The sequence below is a fragment of the Manis pentadactyla genome, chromosome Y (genome assembly GCF_030020395.1).
Source record: "Manis pentadactyla isolate mManPen7 chromosome Y, mManPen7.hap1, whole genome shotgun sequence".
Classification (NCBI taxonomy): domain Eukaryota; kingdom Metazoa; phylum Chordata; class Mammalia; order Pholidota; family Manidae; genus Manis; species Manis pentadactyla.
Genome location: NC_080039.1, coordinates 26,736,788 through 26,753,458, shown reverse-complemented (window position 1 = coordinate 26,753,458; position 16,671 = coordinate 26,736,788). Strand labels below are relative to the sequence as shown.

General features: G+C 35.8%; 1 pseudogene; it reads right to left on the bottom strand.

The window, feature by feature from the left end:
* LOC130682211 (putative bifunctional UDP-N-acetylglucosamine transferase and deubiquitinase ALG13) overlaps positions 1 to 14,245 on the bottom strand; it is a 63,300-nt pseudogene extending 49,055 nt beyond the window's left edge.
* Positions 14,246 to 16,671: the final 2,426 nt, after the last annotated feature.

Genomic DNA, 16,671 nt, shown 5'->3' with positions numbered 1-16,671 from the left:
CAACATTTTGCTATGCTGATGGACAGTGACTGTAAAGGGGTTTATAGGGGAGACCTGGTATAGGGGAGAGCCTAGTAAACATAATATTCGTCATGTAAGTGTAGATTAGTGATACCAAAAACAAAGCAAAAAAAAAAAAAAAAAGGGCAGTTCCTGTGTGGTAACCTCCAACGAGTTCTACACAAGGGTATAAAGGGCATATAAAAGTGTAGGCAAAGGGTCTGTTTGTGTTTATACAGAGGATCAAAGCCTAATTGGGCTACTCCGAAAATGAACTAAGATACGATATGAAAAAGAACTTCCAACATCTGCACCCTCTGGAAGACTCACGGCAGAAGATGATCATCAAAAAACCCCAACAAAGATCCACGCACTGCTACAGCTGTAGATGCACTCATCCCACCAGTTCCTGGACTTGCCATGGGAATGAGGAAGGAGATATCTAAGCTGGCCTGTGCATACGGTAAAACAACAAATTTGACTGGATCTATACTGTTGGAACTCAACCAAGAATTTGGAGAAGTGCAAATTGTAGCGCTCCAAAGTCTTACAACTATAGACTATTTACTGTTAAAAGAACATATGGGATGAGAAGAGTCGCCAGGAAAGTGTTGTTTTAATTTGTCTGATTTCTCTCAGACTGTTCAAGTTCAGTTGGACAATATCCACCATATCATAGATAAGTTTTCACAAATGCCTAAGGTGCCTAACTGGTTTTCTTGGTTTCACTGGAGATGGCTGGTAATTACAGATATGCTTTGGTTATGTAACTATACTCCTATTATGTTAATGTGTGTGCACAATTTAAGTAGTAGCTTAAAACCTATACATGCTGAAGTTACTCTACAAGAAGATATGTCAAAGAAATCATCAATCCTCCCATGTTTTCTTCCGCCTGCTACTTCTATAGCTTTTCTTCTTCCTTCCTAATTACAACCCTTAAATAGAATTCGTGCCTCATATCAAATTTACCGAGTATCATAATTCTTCCAAGTGGTAAAGATACTCAAGACAAATGCTGGGCATAGAAGCCACAGGGCATAAATATGCAAAGAAGTAAAAAGCTAACCATTTCAAACAATAAGGCTTCTCTCTCACTTACCAACTTCACATTTCCCTGTATGGCCCCGGAAGATGACTGGTTAGCCAGAGACGGGTAAGATTCCTCAAGGGAGGAACAACCTAAGACAGGCACAGTCGCAGGGGGGCCATCAGGTGAGAAATTGGGGATCAACAGAGGTGAGGCTTAGAACCTCACCCCCCCGTTCTGAGAGAAATCTTCTGCATACGTGGATGTTTTATTGCCCTGGTCTAGCTTGGATTAACACATAGTCTACAGGCACACACCTGATCATCTACACGTGCTCTCTTACAACACTAAACTATGTTTTCTACCTTTATCTTGTATCTACCTACCACTTCAGCATTTTATTAAAAATAATAATAATAAAGAGAGAAATGTGGTATCCACATATAAATCAAGTATAAAAACCAAATGTGTATTCATATTTGAACTGACTGTTTAGAGTTCATAATGCATGAGCAAAACCGAAAGTTTCTGTGATGACTCCCCTTGTACTGTTCACTATGTAACTTATTCACTATGTAAGAATTTGTTCTACATGTAAGAACTTGTTTGTTATGCCTCAGAAGATTGGAGACTGACGAAAATTAGGCTTGGGGTGGATTAATGATTGTGCATTGAGCATTGACTCCCCTATACAGAATTTTATTGTCGTTAACAACCATTTGATCAATAAATATGAGAGATGCCCTCACAAAAAAAATAAATAAATAAATAAAAGGACAGACTTCCAATGGTAAAATAAATAAGTAACCGGGATGAAATGTATAGCATAAGGAATATAGTCAAGATATTGTAACAGCTTGGTAGGCTGATTGCTGGAACCTAGAATTAGGTATATAAATGTTTTATCACTGTGTTGTACACTTGAAACTAATGTAATGTAATACTGTGCGTCAACTACCCTTCAATAAAAAATAATTATTTAAAAAAAAAAAAACTTATTACTAATTCTTTAAATAAAGAACTAACCTGACACTTGTCTCCCAAATAGTACAGTCTCCCAGCATACTCCATGTAATTCGGTTTTTGAAGTTCTAGTAACAGAAAATGAAGATTCAAGCTCAAGTGCTCTACATCATTTGATTTTGTAAATTTTATCATGGTCTTTGATAATGCTACCACTATAAGCTAAGTTTCTTTTAAAAAGTTTTAATGAGTCATTGTATTCCTCTTCATGTATTTTTCTCTAAATCAATTTAAGGAGACCTGCCAGAATATTTTTGTTCTACAAAACACAAATAGGTGGAAACTGGAGGTTGTAATCTTAGAATTGGTCAAACACCAATAAGGTACCATTTAAAAGTAACACACCTCAATTTAAAAAAAAAGGTAAAAAAAGTATCACTACACAGCTTCCTCAAGTGGTCTCTTATTGTTAACAACATTTTGTGTTCCATGAGGTCATAACCTCATTCTAGATTGTTAACTATAGCTAGGTTCAGCAAAGTTCAAGTTGTTGAATATTAAACATTAAGGGCTACCTTGAAGGTAGAAATTAAGGCTTACTTTGATCAACTTAGTTACCTAAAAAGGAGAAAACAATGACCTTTTTTTAAGGGTTGGTAACCTTTCTCTGTAAAGAGCCACATAGTAAATGTTTTAACCTTTGTGGGCCACAAAGACTGTTCAAGCTACTCAACTCTGTCACTGAAATTTGGATACTGAAATCTAAATTTCATTTAATTTTCATGTGTCACAATACACTGTTCTTTCAAGTTTTTCTGCCACTTAAAATTATAGAGACCATTCTTATCTCATGGAACACATAAAAACAGGTGGCAGGTTAGATTTGGTCCACATGCCATGGTTTGCAGATAACTGATGTATTATCAATGAGGGAAGTCTTAACAATTTAAATAAGCTTATATCCAGTTTTAAGTGTCTGGTAGCCCTAGCTATCTACACACTATCACCACACAGTCTTTGCAAAGTTGATGTCCCAAATAAACATCAGATTCTAAGATCCATCCTCACTTCTAAGTCTATTTGTTTCCTCCTTTAGATTTAAACCATGTATTAAGCTAAAAAGTGCCAGGCTGGTATTTTTTAACATAACAGTACATTGACATCTAATAACATCTCTTGTTAGAAACAATCTGCAAAATTATTTTCCTGGATCTGTCAGGATTCAAAAGTATTCTGTTGACATGTCATTACCTTTTCTGCTGTCCAACCAAACATCAAATTCTACATTATGATAGATTTCCAGATTCAGGGCTTTGAGCACCTTGTAGGGGAAGGGCATCTTTGACTGGTTTCCTGGAGACTAAAGTAAAAATAATCATACTATAAGCTCTCCATCCTTAGCTTAAGTCTTCCTTCTATGAAGAAGGAAGAATTAGGTTCTTTTTCTTCCTTTTCTTTTTTTAAAAAATTATGTACATATGGCTTCCTTTCCTTCTTTATTAAAAGAATAAATGTATGCCACAATAAATTTTATTTATTGCATCTGAAAGGTGAGGAGACTAAAGAAGCAATTATGCAAATGATTTAAAAAGATGGCAGAAGGGAAATTTTGTCTAAAGCAGCCAACAACTCAAGACATGACATATATAAATCAATGCAATACAGACCACCATTAAAGATTCAGTCACAAATATTCAACGAGTCTTATCTTGATATGCACACAGAGGTGCAAGTGTTTCTATACCCTAAAATCACTGGGAAAAAATCTGAAAAGTTTGCTTTCATCAAAATTTGTTACAATTTCCAAAGGAATTACCTTCTTCTACTCTTCTACTTCCGAGAATTTCACTATGTTCAATTCTTTCCCCAAATTATCAGCACTTGAAGCATACACAGTGATTACTGTAATAATGTCCTACATAGCTAGCTTCAGATGGAAGGTTTGCTTGATTTTATGCCTATACAGATGGTAACATTTCTCCTGTTTCTTCAACCATGATTATCAACTATTTTCTTTGCAGAACAGGGTTATTATACTTTTTAATGACAAAAAGAAACCTTAGCATCAGAAGACTGATTACAAACTATCTATTGGGTTTGTAATATAACTTGAAAAGAGCTGAAATTTATCAAGGGTTTGGTTTACTTTGAAAAAAAATGTACAATTCCTGAAGAATAGAAATAGAGAGAACATTAAGCATGTATTTTACATTTTCAGATTAAGACTTCCACAAAGGAAAACATCAACTCCTCCACCACCCCCTTTAACTAGAATGGACTTATTTGACCTTGACTAGTTTAAGTTATGATGCCATATGCCAAGAATATGAAATTTCTTTGCCCTAGAAAATCTCAAACCTTTGCTTCATCTGTTCCTTCACTGTACTGCTCTGGTATATTTTCAGCATCGCAGCAGGCACCTAACTCTTCAGTCCTAATTTAAAAGATTTAGAACAAAGAGCTTTATATAAATGCAGAAGCTAAGAAGTCTTAAGCCTGACATCTGTACCACCACCTAGTGGTTAAAGTAGCTCATTAAGTTGCTAATCAGAAACTTTTTTAAAAACAGTGATTTCTAAATTATACATATGAGTTATATCATACAGTGTTTGTCTCTTACTTAATCCAGCATAATGTGCCAAATGTATCTCAATAAAGCTGAAGAAAAGTGATTTTTAAAATTTACATATAGATAAATGCAAGCTATACCTCAGAAATTTTCTTGACAGTGACTTTTAAATGCCGAGGTTAAAATTAAAACCCCTGCTCAGACTTCACTGTAAGCCTCGATCACATTCTTGTAAATACAAGAAACAAGTATTGATGTACAGATTTGCAGAACATGGGAACTTCTACAAATTGGGTAAATAAAACAGAATGCCTACCAGAAGTTAAAAGACTTAGCTTAACTTCTAAAAATGACTGGAAAAATTAGGTTCAAATACTCAAATACCCCAAACCAAGAGTATGGGGGATTGGGAAGGGACTTCAATTTTATTAAATATGTTTTCCACTGTACCAAATAGCAATATACCAAGCTATCAGTACTACTAAAGAGACTTCCTTAATGAATTAAGGCACTGAGATGGCTAAAGAATTAGTTAATTTCTTAGTTGATTCCTTTGTCTTCTAGTTTTTCCAAACACCAATTCAAAGGCCATGTTCCCTAACCAAATTATTTCAGTAAAAATGCTCCCTAGTTCCATGTGAGGAAATATGTTTATAAACTGCTCCAAAACCTTTTTGAATTTTTGTTCAAAACCCTGTGTCTTGTGTAAGAGATGTAATCCTTAGTGATTTAGCCTAATTTGAAGATATCTCTGGTTATCAGCAACCTGAAGTACCAAAGGTGATTCTATGGGAAGATGTTGCGACCAAATCTCCTTGACAGAAAATTATCTTTTTAAATTTTTTACTCTTTCATTATTTTATTATTTTTATTTTTTACTTTTTTTCTACCTTCTTACACTACCCTGGGCAAACTTCTCCCAATAATCAAATTCTCTGATTCTAGATTTTTTACTCTTCCCTAGCCTTTGTTTGAAATCACAACTTTAATTCCATCAGTATAATCAAATTCAGAGAACTGAGGGCAAGTGTCAAGCTAAAGTTACTCACAGAAAAGTTTAACTTTTTAAGTTTTACCCACCCCAAGGGGTATTTACATTTAAGAGGAGTTTTTTAATCCACAAGGAACCGTAAGCAGATTTGCGCAGAGAAGCCTCTGTATTTTGGACTAGAACTGGGAACTCAAACTAAGAAAGGTTAATAACTGAGAGTAGTTGTTAGGGAGTAGTTACAATAAAACTAAACATAATAAACTAGTAAAACATAATAAAAACGTTGCCAGTTCCAAAACTGATGAACAAGCAGGAAAGAAGAAAGATGACTGTACAATTTCTCTATTCAAGTAGCAATGAGTTCAGTTTTGACAGAAGAGGCAAAACTAGGCATGATGGCTTTCATGTTCTTGGTGGTATCCCAACATAAAATAATTTTTTCATATAAACTTGTGGGTGGTCTGTCCGTTGGGGGTAGGCAGGTGGGATGTAATGGCAATAAAGTAGTGAAAAAATGATGTAGATCCGTATTGTTGATGAGGATAGATATTTGAAAAGAACAAGTAACAGAATGTTAAGTTGAGCCAATCTACATTTAGAAAATAAATGCAAAGAGAACGATACAGAGGGATACCCACCCAAACTAGTTTAAAGCATGAGATTTAAGAGCATGAACGGGGACTTGATTTTTTTACTCTACATGCCCAGGTTTAAATTTTATTTTGTTTTTAATATATTGATTTATTTCTATTCTTTCTAGATAGACCAATAGGCTGAGTGAAGATGGCTAGTTTCCAGTAGCATTTTCTCTGATACTGGATAACTATGTGAAATACAGACTTAAGTCAATATAGACAATGAAAGGAACCAAGGTGACTATTAGGCATTTATTTGAGAATTTGCCCTAGAATATATTTTATGGAAGGCTCACTGATAATGCTCACTGTCTCTGATAGTCATTTTTGAAAACCCAAACAATTCAAACACAAATCTTAAGAGCCTAAAATGAGATACAGTACAAGTTTAAGGCAAATCAAGGTGTCACCTAACAAAAATACTCTGCTGCCACCTGGCTTTTCCATTCTTAAGTTTCAGTATGAACAAACACACTTATACACTCCCAAATTAGACATATATACACAATCCTTTGCATGTAAATACACAAATGCTGATAAGTATTAGCTCTCTCTCTATAAGCTAGTAAGAGTCTCATCAGCTCAAGGATGAGATTTATACATGTTATTCTCATGGCTGCATACTCAAAAGACCTTGCATTTTTGTAGTATCATGGCTCCCAATGTATGATGCTTTCGCCTTAATTAGTTCAATAATATCTCTAAGATGTATAGGACTCATTTGAAAATGGAGCTGTGTAACTGTAGGAACTAAGGGCTGGGTATATGGATATTCACTACTCAACTCTTTCAAAACTTTCCTCTATATGAAAATTTTCAGAATAAAATGTCCAGGAAAACAAACGAATTGCAGGTCTAAAGCGTCCTAATAAAGATCTAAATGTCTAAATCTCCTCAGGCAATGCTGTGTAAAATTGCTGAAATAAAAAAGCTAACACTCCTCTTCTTCAAACAATTCAGACTATGTCACACCTTTGTTTAAAAACTGTTCAGGGGCACTTGTACTCATGTATTTCAAAGTACACTTCAGACACCAAAAATTAAGATGGACTGGTAAACAGAGATGGGATAGATATATGATAAAACAAGGACACCAAATACTGACAGCAGACTAGGTGGTGAGTATATGGATGCTCACTGTAAAATACTTTTAGGTTTTCTGTATGTTTTAAAAGGTCAATAATAAAATAGTAGAAGAAAACTTCAATTGACTATTCTGTACAATAAAAAGCCAAATTCTTCTCTAACATCCCTCATGTAACTCTAGCCTGTCTTTTCAGCATTGACCTCTCCCCACCCAATTATTTGAGTCCCAAAAGATCTCTTGCTTCCATCCCTTTGCATATGTTTCCTCTAAATAGATTGCCTTCATACTTGTTGGACTCATTTTTTGGTATTCCCCATAAATGTCACTACCACCATGAAACTTTCTAAACTCAAGCAGAGTGAAGGGCTTTTTTCCCTATGCTCTTTGTACATACTTCTTTATAAAATGTATTACTTTCTTGTAGTTAACAATTACATGTCTGTCTTGATAACCCCTTAAGACCCCTGGCAAGGATTTTGTTGTATTTTCTTTGGTATCCCCAAAGCCCAGTAAAGTGTATGGTACACTAAGAGGATTAATGTTTGCTGAGTAAAACAGATGGAAGTACCATTAGTAAAACAATGCGCCCCAATTTATACTTATTTTCCAAATTATCTCTTGCAGCCCACTTGGTCTTCCCCTATTCCTAATGCCATTTGTGTAGTTCACATCTTTTATCTAGGTAACTTAAACATCTTAACAGTTCTCTCAGTGTCTAGTCTTCTCTCACCATAATAAAAATGTTGCCTGAATTTTGCTCCATGGAACGAAACAACTTACAAAACTCAAATACTGTGCAGTCTATATTTACTAATCAAATAATCTGGATAAAAGGCTTTTCTTAAAATCTGTAATCAGGATAAAAGGCTTTTCTTAAAATCTTCTTGAAATAAAAATTGTATGCTGAAGAGCAATTTGTTTACCTGTTGAGAGTTCTCAACCAACAAAACAACCTACTATTTTCCAAGCAACCTACTGGTCAGTAGTAGCACACTCTTCAGACTAATGAGAACGTAGAAATGAAAACAATACAATGTGATAAATATTATAATTACTTCAGGTCATGTTAGAGAAAATCAAAGGGAGGAAATAACTCCAGGGGAGCTGGGAAAGTTTCAAAAGAATTGACATTTGAGATACAAAGGAAAACTATCTGGAAGCATGGTATACTAAGGTTGGAGGACTGACTGGAGAGGAAAAGGCTGGTAGCAGACAAATTCTCATTTAGACTATGCTTATTTTTTCCATTAGTTAGGTAAAAAAAAAGGATTTCCTATGCCCTGGTAAGCCAGCTGTATCATTCAGTTTATTTTAGTAAACACTCACTCATCTTCTTACCTTGTCTTCATGGCCGTTATCTGTGACATAAATTGGAGGCTTTCTGGGATAGCGATAAAGAATGAAATCCCGTCTACATGAATAGAAAACAATGTTGGGCGAGAACAGGTAACTTCGTATATAAATGAGAAACTTGTAAGAACAAGTATTTGTGCTTTTAAACTGCATATTTCATTTATATAAAATAATCCAAATGTTTAAAAGACTAAAGAATGCTAAATTAAGGTAGGTCAAGTCCAGTGGATTGCTTAATGTATGTATCTTAACATGGGAGAAAGAGCAAAGATAGATTAACAAGTGTATGTATGTTTTCGACTTTGGGGGCTCCCATTTATTTAAGGTAGGGGTCGACAAATTTTTTCTTGGTAAAGACCAGACACTAAGCATTTCAGTTTTTGCATGCCATATGGTTTAACTTTGACATTGTAGCTCTGAAAGCAGCCAGAGACAATGCACAAACAAATGCAGATAACTGTGTCCAATAAAACTTCTTTTATGCAGACTGAAATTTGAATTTCATGTAATTTTAACATGCCATGAAATAGTCTTCTGATTTCTTAACCATTTAAAAAAATTTTTTAAACATTCTTAGCCTGAGGGTCACACAAAAACAGAAGCAAGCCAATATACAAGCCGGGTGCCAGTGAGTTAAAAGCCAACAACTGACATCAGCCTGCCCAATGCCTCTTCAATACTACTTATTGCCAGACTTACTAAGAAAGGAGCAGATTGCAAAATACCAACTTGAACAACTCCCCAAAAGAGGGTTCTAACCCTACCAAAGTTTATGCCATCTCACCATCTTAAAAATTTTTAAGGAGTCAAAACAGATTAAACTTCTCAAATGAACAAGATTTCCACACCTCTCACCTATATTATGTAGCTATTTTTCAAAATTGCACAGCTTTCAAAAATGCTTTTACAGTCCTAAAGACCAAAATAGAACTTGCGAAAGCAGTAGGGCAGTGTTTCTCAAATTTCCCATTATCACCTCCCTAAAAAGCCTTTTTAGGCTTTTCTTAATTTCCCTATGAAATTTTAATACCAGGTACACTGTACACTTTATGTATTGTAATTCTTTGAAGAACCACAAACCATCATTGTCATATATAATATTTTTGTCCTTAAGAACCAATTTATTTTAGAAGTGATACTGTTCCATTGAGGATGCAAGCAAAAGAGGCACAAAGTTAAATAAATAAAAACTCTAAGATAAATATTCTGATTTTCAACAGGAATAATACCAACAGTTCTTAAAGTCCTTTATTCTTCCATTCAAATGTACACAAATGCTAGAGGTTCTCCACCCCAAAATTGTACCAGCTGACTTTCCTTAGGTCTCTTCATTCTATATATGAAAACATCAATTCTCAAATTTTCCCAATACTAAGGAGACTTTAAAAGAAATCTTACACACACTTTCTCTTTTTGAAAAAAGGAGGTTCAACTTACTTATAAATTAGAGAAAGGGCCCTTATTTCCAGCTGGCCAGCACTTTCCTAAACACAAATAGTGCATAAAGTTTTTTAAATGTTCTGCAGCTAGGAGGTAGTTTTTCCAAGTTTAACAATTGTTTTTTTAGATACTTAGCACTACTTTAGACGAAGAACTTCTATAACTTGCTTTGAGGCTTGGAATATTGTGATAGTTAATTATTAACATAAACTTAGTCTGAAAAAGTAGACCTAAAGACAACCTTAGTTAGTTATTACCAAGGACAATTAATATAGAAGATTTAAAAGGCACAATAAAAATGGAATTAGTGTAAGAATATGAAGTCAGCAGGGTATTTAGTACAAGTGTTTTAAGTTCACAACTATGGAACTAATCACAAATTATTTTTAAATAAATGTGTTTATGGATCTTACTCCCACATAAAAAGATAACTACAAATCAGAAGAGTTCTAAGTAACAACCTCCTAGTAACATTCATTACCATTCCCCCTCCCCGATTAGAGTGAAAAGGCTTAGGCTTGTCCTGTTCCCAGTGTGTACTCTTTTACTAGTCTATGGATGATAAAATTCTTAACACAGAATTCTCATTATTCGACACAAAACAATAGGTCTGTAGCCAGTCTCCAAACTTTTGCAAGAACTATTTGATTCAAATCAGCTAGCTACTTAAGAAAACAGGTTGAGTCTAGCTAAAGTGACACAGCTGAATGAATACTTAGGTTACTATTCCAAGTACTCTGAAAAGTGTAAACACCCATATTTGATCTTACCTTGGGATCTCCCAACCGTTCCAGGTATTTCTCAAAAGATCCCTCTACGTACTTCAAAAATAAAAAAAATCTTGACTTAACCAATTACATTTTATTACTGAAATCTGATTATATTCTGCAATATTATCCCCCAGTGGATTTTTGTTCAACTCAACAATCTCAGTATTAAATTAGGATTTTGCACAGCATCTCAAGAAGATTTGCACATACACAAAGTTTTGAGTGGAGAAAAGATGGACTATACAATTATCTTCGAACTGATCCTGGCTTATTCACCTACCTGTGCATTTCATCCAATAGTATGCCTTTTAGTTTTGAAATTCCTATTTAAGTAACCTAACAATTTTCATGAATCAAGCAAGCCCAATAATTAGAATAATTTCATACTTAACAGGAGACATGCATTTACCAAGTTAAACTGAGGAATCTTAAAGGAAATTTATTTCAAAAAAGCCCAGGGCACAAGGCAACTTTCTGGGGTAATGGAATTGTTTGGTATCTTGATTACAGTGGTAGTTATATGACTGCATATTATTGCCAAAACTAGCAACACTCAACTTAAAATGGCCAATTTTACTGTATGAAAGTACCTAAATAAAAAATAAAAATTCAAGGACTATATGACTAGTTCCATGAAAATATATCACAAGATGTGAAATCAAATTTTAATTTTTCCTCAAACCTTTTTAACAACTTTTTGAAGTACAACTGACATATAAACTGCAAATATTTAAATGCAGTTAAGTTTTGACATATGTACGCAGTCATGAAACCACCATGATTATCTTGATAGTGAATATCAAGTTTCCTTGTGCCCCTCTTTAGCCCCACCGACCCACAAGCAATCACTGATCTGCTTTCTGTCACAACAGATTGGTTTGCATTTTCTAGAGTTTTATATAAAGGAAATTGTTTGGTATGTACTTTGGTGGGAGGGTGGTTCTGGCTTCTTGCACTTGGCATAATTATTTGGAGATTCATTCTTATAGTTTTAAAATTTTACACACATCTCTGTTACTCAAAATGCCATGCACAAACAACAGCAAACATCACTTGGGAGTTTAACTATGCAGAAATTATGGGCCCTGCTCAGACCTAATGAATCAGAATCTGTATTTTAACAAAATACCCAGGTGATTTGTAGTCACAAAAGTACTTGAGATGCACTGCTTTACACCATCGTCTTGCATTTAAAGTAATTTCACAAATAATCCTTCCCCATGTGGAGGGAAGATTGTAATTAATTTCAAGGTAATAAGCTTTAAAGTATAAAAGCCTTTACGTAGTGTTAAAATTCACCAAAACCTGTTGAGAAAATTAAGAGTAAACCTCGAACAGCAAGGAAATACCCAAAATATAGTCAGAAGAAAACAAATAGTACTGGAAAAGCTAAACAAACAAAGAAAAAAAACCACAACACCCAACAGCCACACAAAAGACACAATTCAAAAAACACCTTGATAAAACCTTATTTTGTTCCAAGAATTCAAACGCTTCAACATACACAAAGATGTCTTCTAAGTTGTTTTAAAGTCAATCATTAGCAACAGTGCTTCAATTACCAATTTGTCACATGAAAATAGGTTTCCTAATTTGTTTCCTTACAATTAAGTTTTATAAGATTAAGCTGGCTGGCTGAAGAGCATTGTGCACAGAATTACAGCACAGGAGGTTTGTATTTGTACATATTTTTAAATACACACTTACATAGCCAAACCTTTGTGAACTATGATTAACTGTTCAAGAAAACAGTGGTATGGATAATAAAAAACAGCAGTCAAATGTTAACTTTTGGGGAATTTTTGGTGTGGCGGAGAAAGTAGTTGGAAGTATACAGATTAACTGTTTCTTCTCAATTTTTATCTGGAGTACAAAACAGTCTAATTACAGAAGGAGGTCCAGAAGCATGGCTAGCCAGGGGGAAGGAAGCCAGCTGGAAATTAAATATTTGCTATTGAGAGAATGATATAATTTTCATACATAGAAGCTCAAAATTCATTTCCCACCTGCTATATACTCTATCCACAACTCTCCCTTGGGTATGTATTCTACTTACAGACTCAAAAGGTTGTGGATTTTCTCTCATATATGAAACACAAGCCTTCCTGATTTCCAGATGATGGACCTGGCTGCAAAACAACTAAAAAAAGAGAAAGACCAGCTCACTGTCAGCAGTAATTTGACACAGTAGCTTCTAAATTAAGACTGCGAACTGGACACTTCATTATCCCTTAATCAGAACATATGTAGGAAATTAGGAAATTAAGTCCTCACTAAAATCTGTGATCCCTTTAGTGAGAATGAGGGGAGATGATTCTGTCAATGCCCCCTGCCCTGCTTTTCTACTCTGTCGGGGAACAGCCTATAAATTTTTCTTTAGGCATAAAATTTAGAAGAGGTGGAACGTTGCTGAAAAGGATCAAGATACAATTCAAAATATTGTTTAACCCCATTATCTGCCTTACATTCCAAAGTGGCACGTAGAAAAGTTAAGATAGCAAAAGGAAGCAATAGATTTGGACTAACGAGTAAAGGCACACAGCAAGGTAATAATTGGCTTATAGACCTGATGTTTTTACTAGGGAAGGGATAAGGGAGTTTTGCTTTGGTGGGCTACAGGTCTTCTAGCTACAGTACCATGCCATGTCTCAAACTCTGAAAACTCAGTATAGGGAAGACACATTTGTTTTCCTTTTACCTGCTCCGAAATAGCCCGAAAGAGGCAAGAGGCATCCTTGGCAGTCAGCTTCCGAAACAGCCCTAAGCTGCCTAAATATTCATCCATTGATGCCTCTCTCAGAGACTTCTGGCCGTAGTACTTTTCCCATCCTTTATACATTGTGCACGAGAGGGTGGAGGTGGGAGGGAAGGATAAAGGAACAGGGTGGCAAAGAGGAAAAAGGGTGCAGGTAGGAATGGGTAGCAGTGACAAGGGCTTTCTTATGCAGGTATCTGGAAAGCAGCCCAAAGTCTAGGTATGAGAAGGCAGTTGGGAGTCAGCGCTGTAGAATCTTGGCATTTCTCAGGAGCAGGAGAAGCAAAGGGCTGGCTTGCCCAGGACATGTCCCGACCCTGTGAAAAGAAGAGGAAGAGCCAAAGCTCCTAGGTATAGACAATTAGACTTGAGAAGATGTGGGAGGGGGAAGGTACTTGCAGAGCTACCTTTTAGGGGAAGGGCAGAATTAATCCAATCAGCCCAAGGTTGAGAAATATGCATAAACAGCTGAGCGTGGACCAAAAAGAAGCCGAGTTTGCTTCTTATCTCAAGACAACTGCTGCAGGAGGCAGAAAAGGTCTGCAATAAGGCTCAGGTGTGTTAGGACGCAGCCTGGCCCACATTACGTTGCTTTAATATCTCTGCCCAAGTTTTCCACAACAGTCTCTGCCAAGTTCCCTGCTCTATCCATAGTTTCATGGAGATGAGAAAAAAAAATTTGAAACTAATGAGCTAGTAAGCTTTAATATTAAGAACATCTTTAAAAACAGAGAAACTGACTGTGGTTGGGGGAAAGGCTCTCTTAACCTGAAGGGGCAGAAATCACAGTTCAGGCAAAGTGCCAAAAGCAAGCAGCTGGAGATTTCAGGTATGGAGTTTATGTAATCTCATTTCATTCTCCCAGTTAATAATAACCTTCTGCTAGCATCACAGAAACTAAATTCCTTAATTATGCAAGGAAATGCTGATAGAATTCTGAACTACTATCTCCAAACTATTGTATAGCATTAACAAAAAGAGTAAATACAAAAAAGGGTGTTTCCAAACACATGGAAACAATGGAAATGTCAACTGAAGCAGCATGAAAGAAACATCTTCCCACAAACATTCTAAGAAACTATGTAAGAGACATGTTTCAATGTATCAGGGCACTTTTCAGAAAAACTAGATTCTGAGAAAACCAAAATAAAATATGACTGTGCTTTGTAGGGTTCACAGCCAGGAGTGGTCACTTGTATTACTTTATTTCATTGTCAAGTCTCTCGTTTTTACTTAAATACAAAATTCTAATTCCTTTATTGGTTTAAGTGTTAAAAAATATAGATCAAAGCTGCCCTGATGGCTGCCCCGCCCATGGTGGCTCAGGAAATCAAACCAGAAGCTGCTCCTTGTGGGTGCGTAACAAGCAGAGGCAGTGAGGAGGGTAAGGCGACCAGAAAGCATGAAGGGACTTTGCTCTTGCAGCTAACACACACACAAACTGCCCACAACTACCTCTATAGCCATAAAAAGGCAGAAGAATCTGATCCAGTCCAGAATCACCAAGACAACCCCTGAGAGGGAGCCTAAGCAGATACATTTAACCAATCTTCCTGAAAAAGAATTCAAAATAAAGGTCATAACCATGCTGATGGACCTGCAGAGAAATATGCAAAAGCTAAAGGATCAAGTTAGGAGGGAGAATACAGAGGAAAAACAATCTCTGGAAGGACTTCAGAGCAGACTGGATGAGCTGCAAGAGGCTGTTAATGGAATAGAAATCAGACAACAGGAACACAGAGAAGCTGAGGCAGAGAGAGATACAAGGATCTCCAGGAATTAAAAAATACTAAGAGAACTGTGTGACCAATCGAAACAGAACAATAATCGCATTATAGGGCTACCAGAAGAAGAGAGAGAAAAAGGGATAGAAACTGTCTTTGAAGAAATAATTGCTGAAAACTTCCCCAAACTGAGGGAGGAAATAGTCTCTCAGACCATGGGGACAGATCTCCCAATACAAGGGACTCAAGGAGGACAACCCCAAGACACATAATAATTAAAATGGCAAAGATCAAGGACAAGGATGGAGTATTAAAGGCAGCCAGAGAGAGAAAACCCATCAGGCTATCATCAGACATCTCAACACAAAACCTACAGGCCAGAAGAGAATGGCATGATATACTTAATGCAATGAAGCAGAAGGGCCTTGAACCAAGGATACTGTATCCAGCACAATTATCATTTAAATACAAAGGAGGGATTAAACAATTCACAGAAAACCAAAATTCAGGGACTTTGCTCCCAGAAACCACCTCTACAAGGAATTTTAAAGGGACTGCTCTAGATGGAATCACTCCTAAGGATAATAGATGTCAGCAGAGAAAATAAAATCACAGCAAAGAAAGCAGAACAACTAAATACAAACTAAAGGCAAAAGTTAAAATCAACTACTCACAAAGCAGTCAAAGGAAACACAAAAGAGAACAGAATAAAACACTTAACATATAAAGAACGGTTGAGGAAGAATAAAAAGGGATAGAAATAAAGAATCATCAATTTATGTTTATAATAGCTTAATACATGAGTTAAGTTTGACAGTTAGATAGTAAAGAAGCTACCCTTGAACGTTTGGAATCCCCTAATCTAAAGCCTGCAATGGCAATAAGTACATATCTTTCAATAATCACCCTGAATGTAAATGGACTGATTGCACCAATCAAAAGAAAAAAGGTAAGAGAATGTATAAAAAAGCAAGACCCCTCTATATGCTGCTTACAAGAGACCCACCTCAAACCCAAATACATACACAGACTAAAAGTCAAGGAATGGAAAATGATATTTCATGCAAACAATAGGGAGAAAAAAGCAGGTGTTGCAGTACTAGTATCAGACAAAGTAGACTTCAAAACAAAGAAAGTAACAACAGATAAAGAAGGACACTACATAATGATAAAGGGCTCAGTCAAACAAGAGGATATAACCATTCTAAATAGATATGCACCCAACACAGGAGCACCAGCATATGTGAAACAAATACTAACAGAACTAAAGGGGGAAATAGACTGCAATGCATTCATTCTAGGAGACTTCAACACACCACTCACTCCAAAGGACAGATCCACCAGACAGAAAATA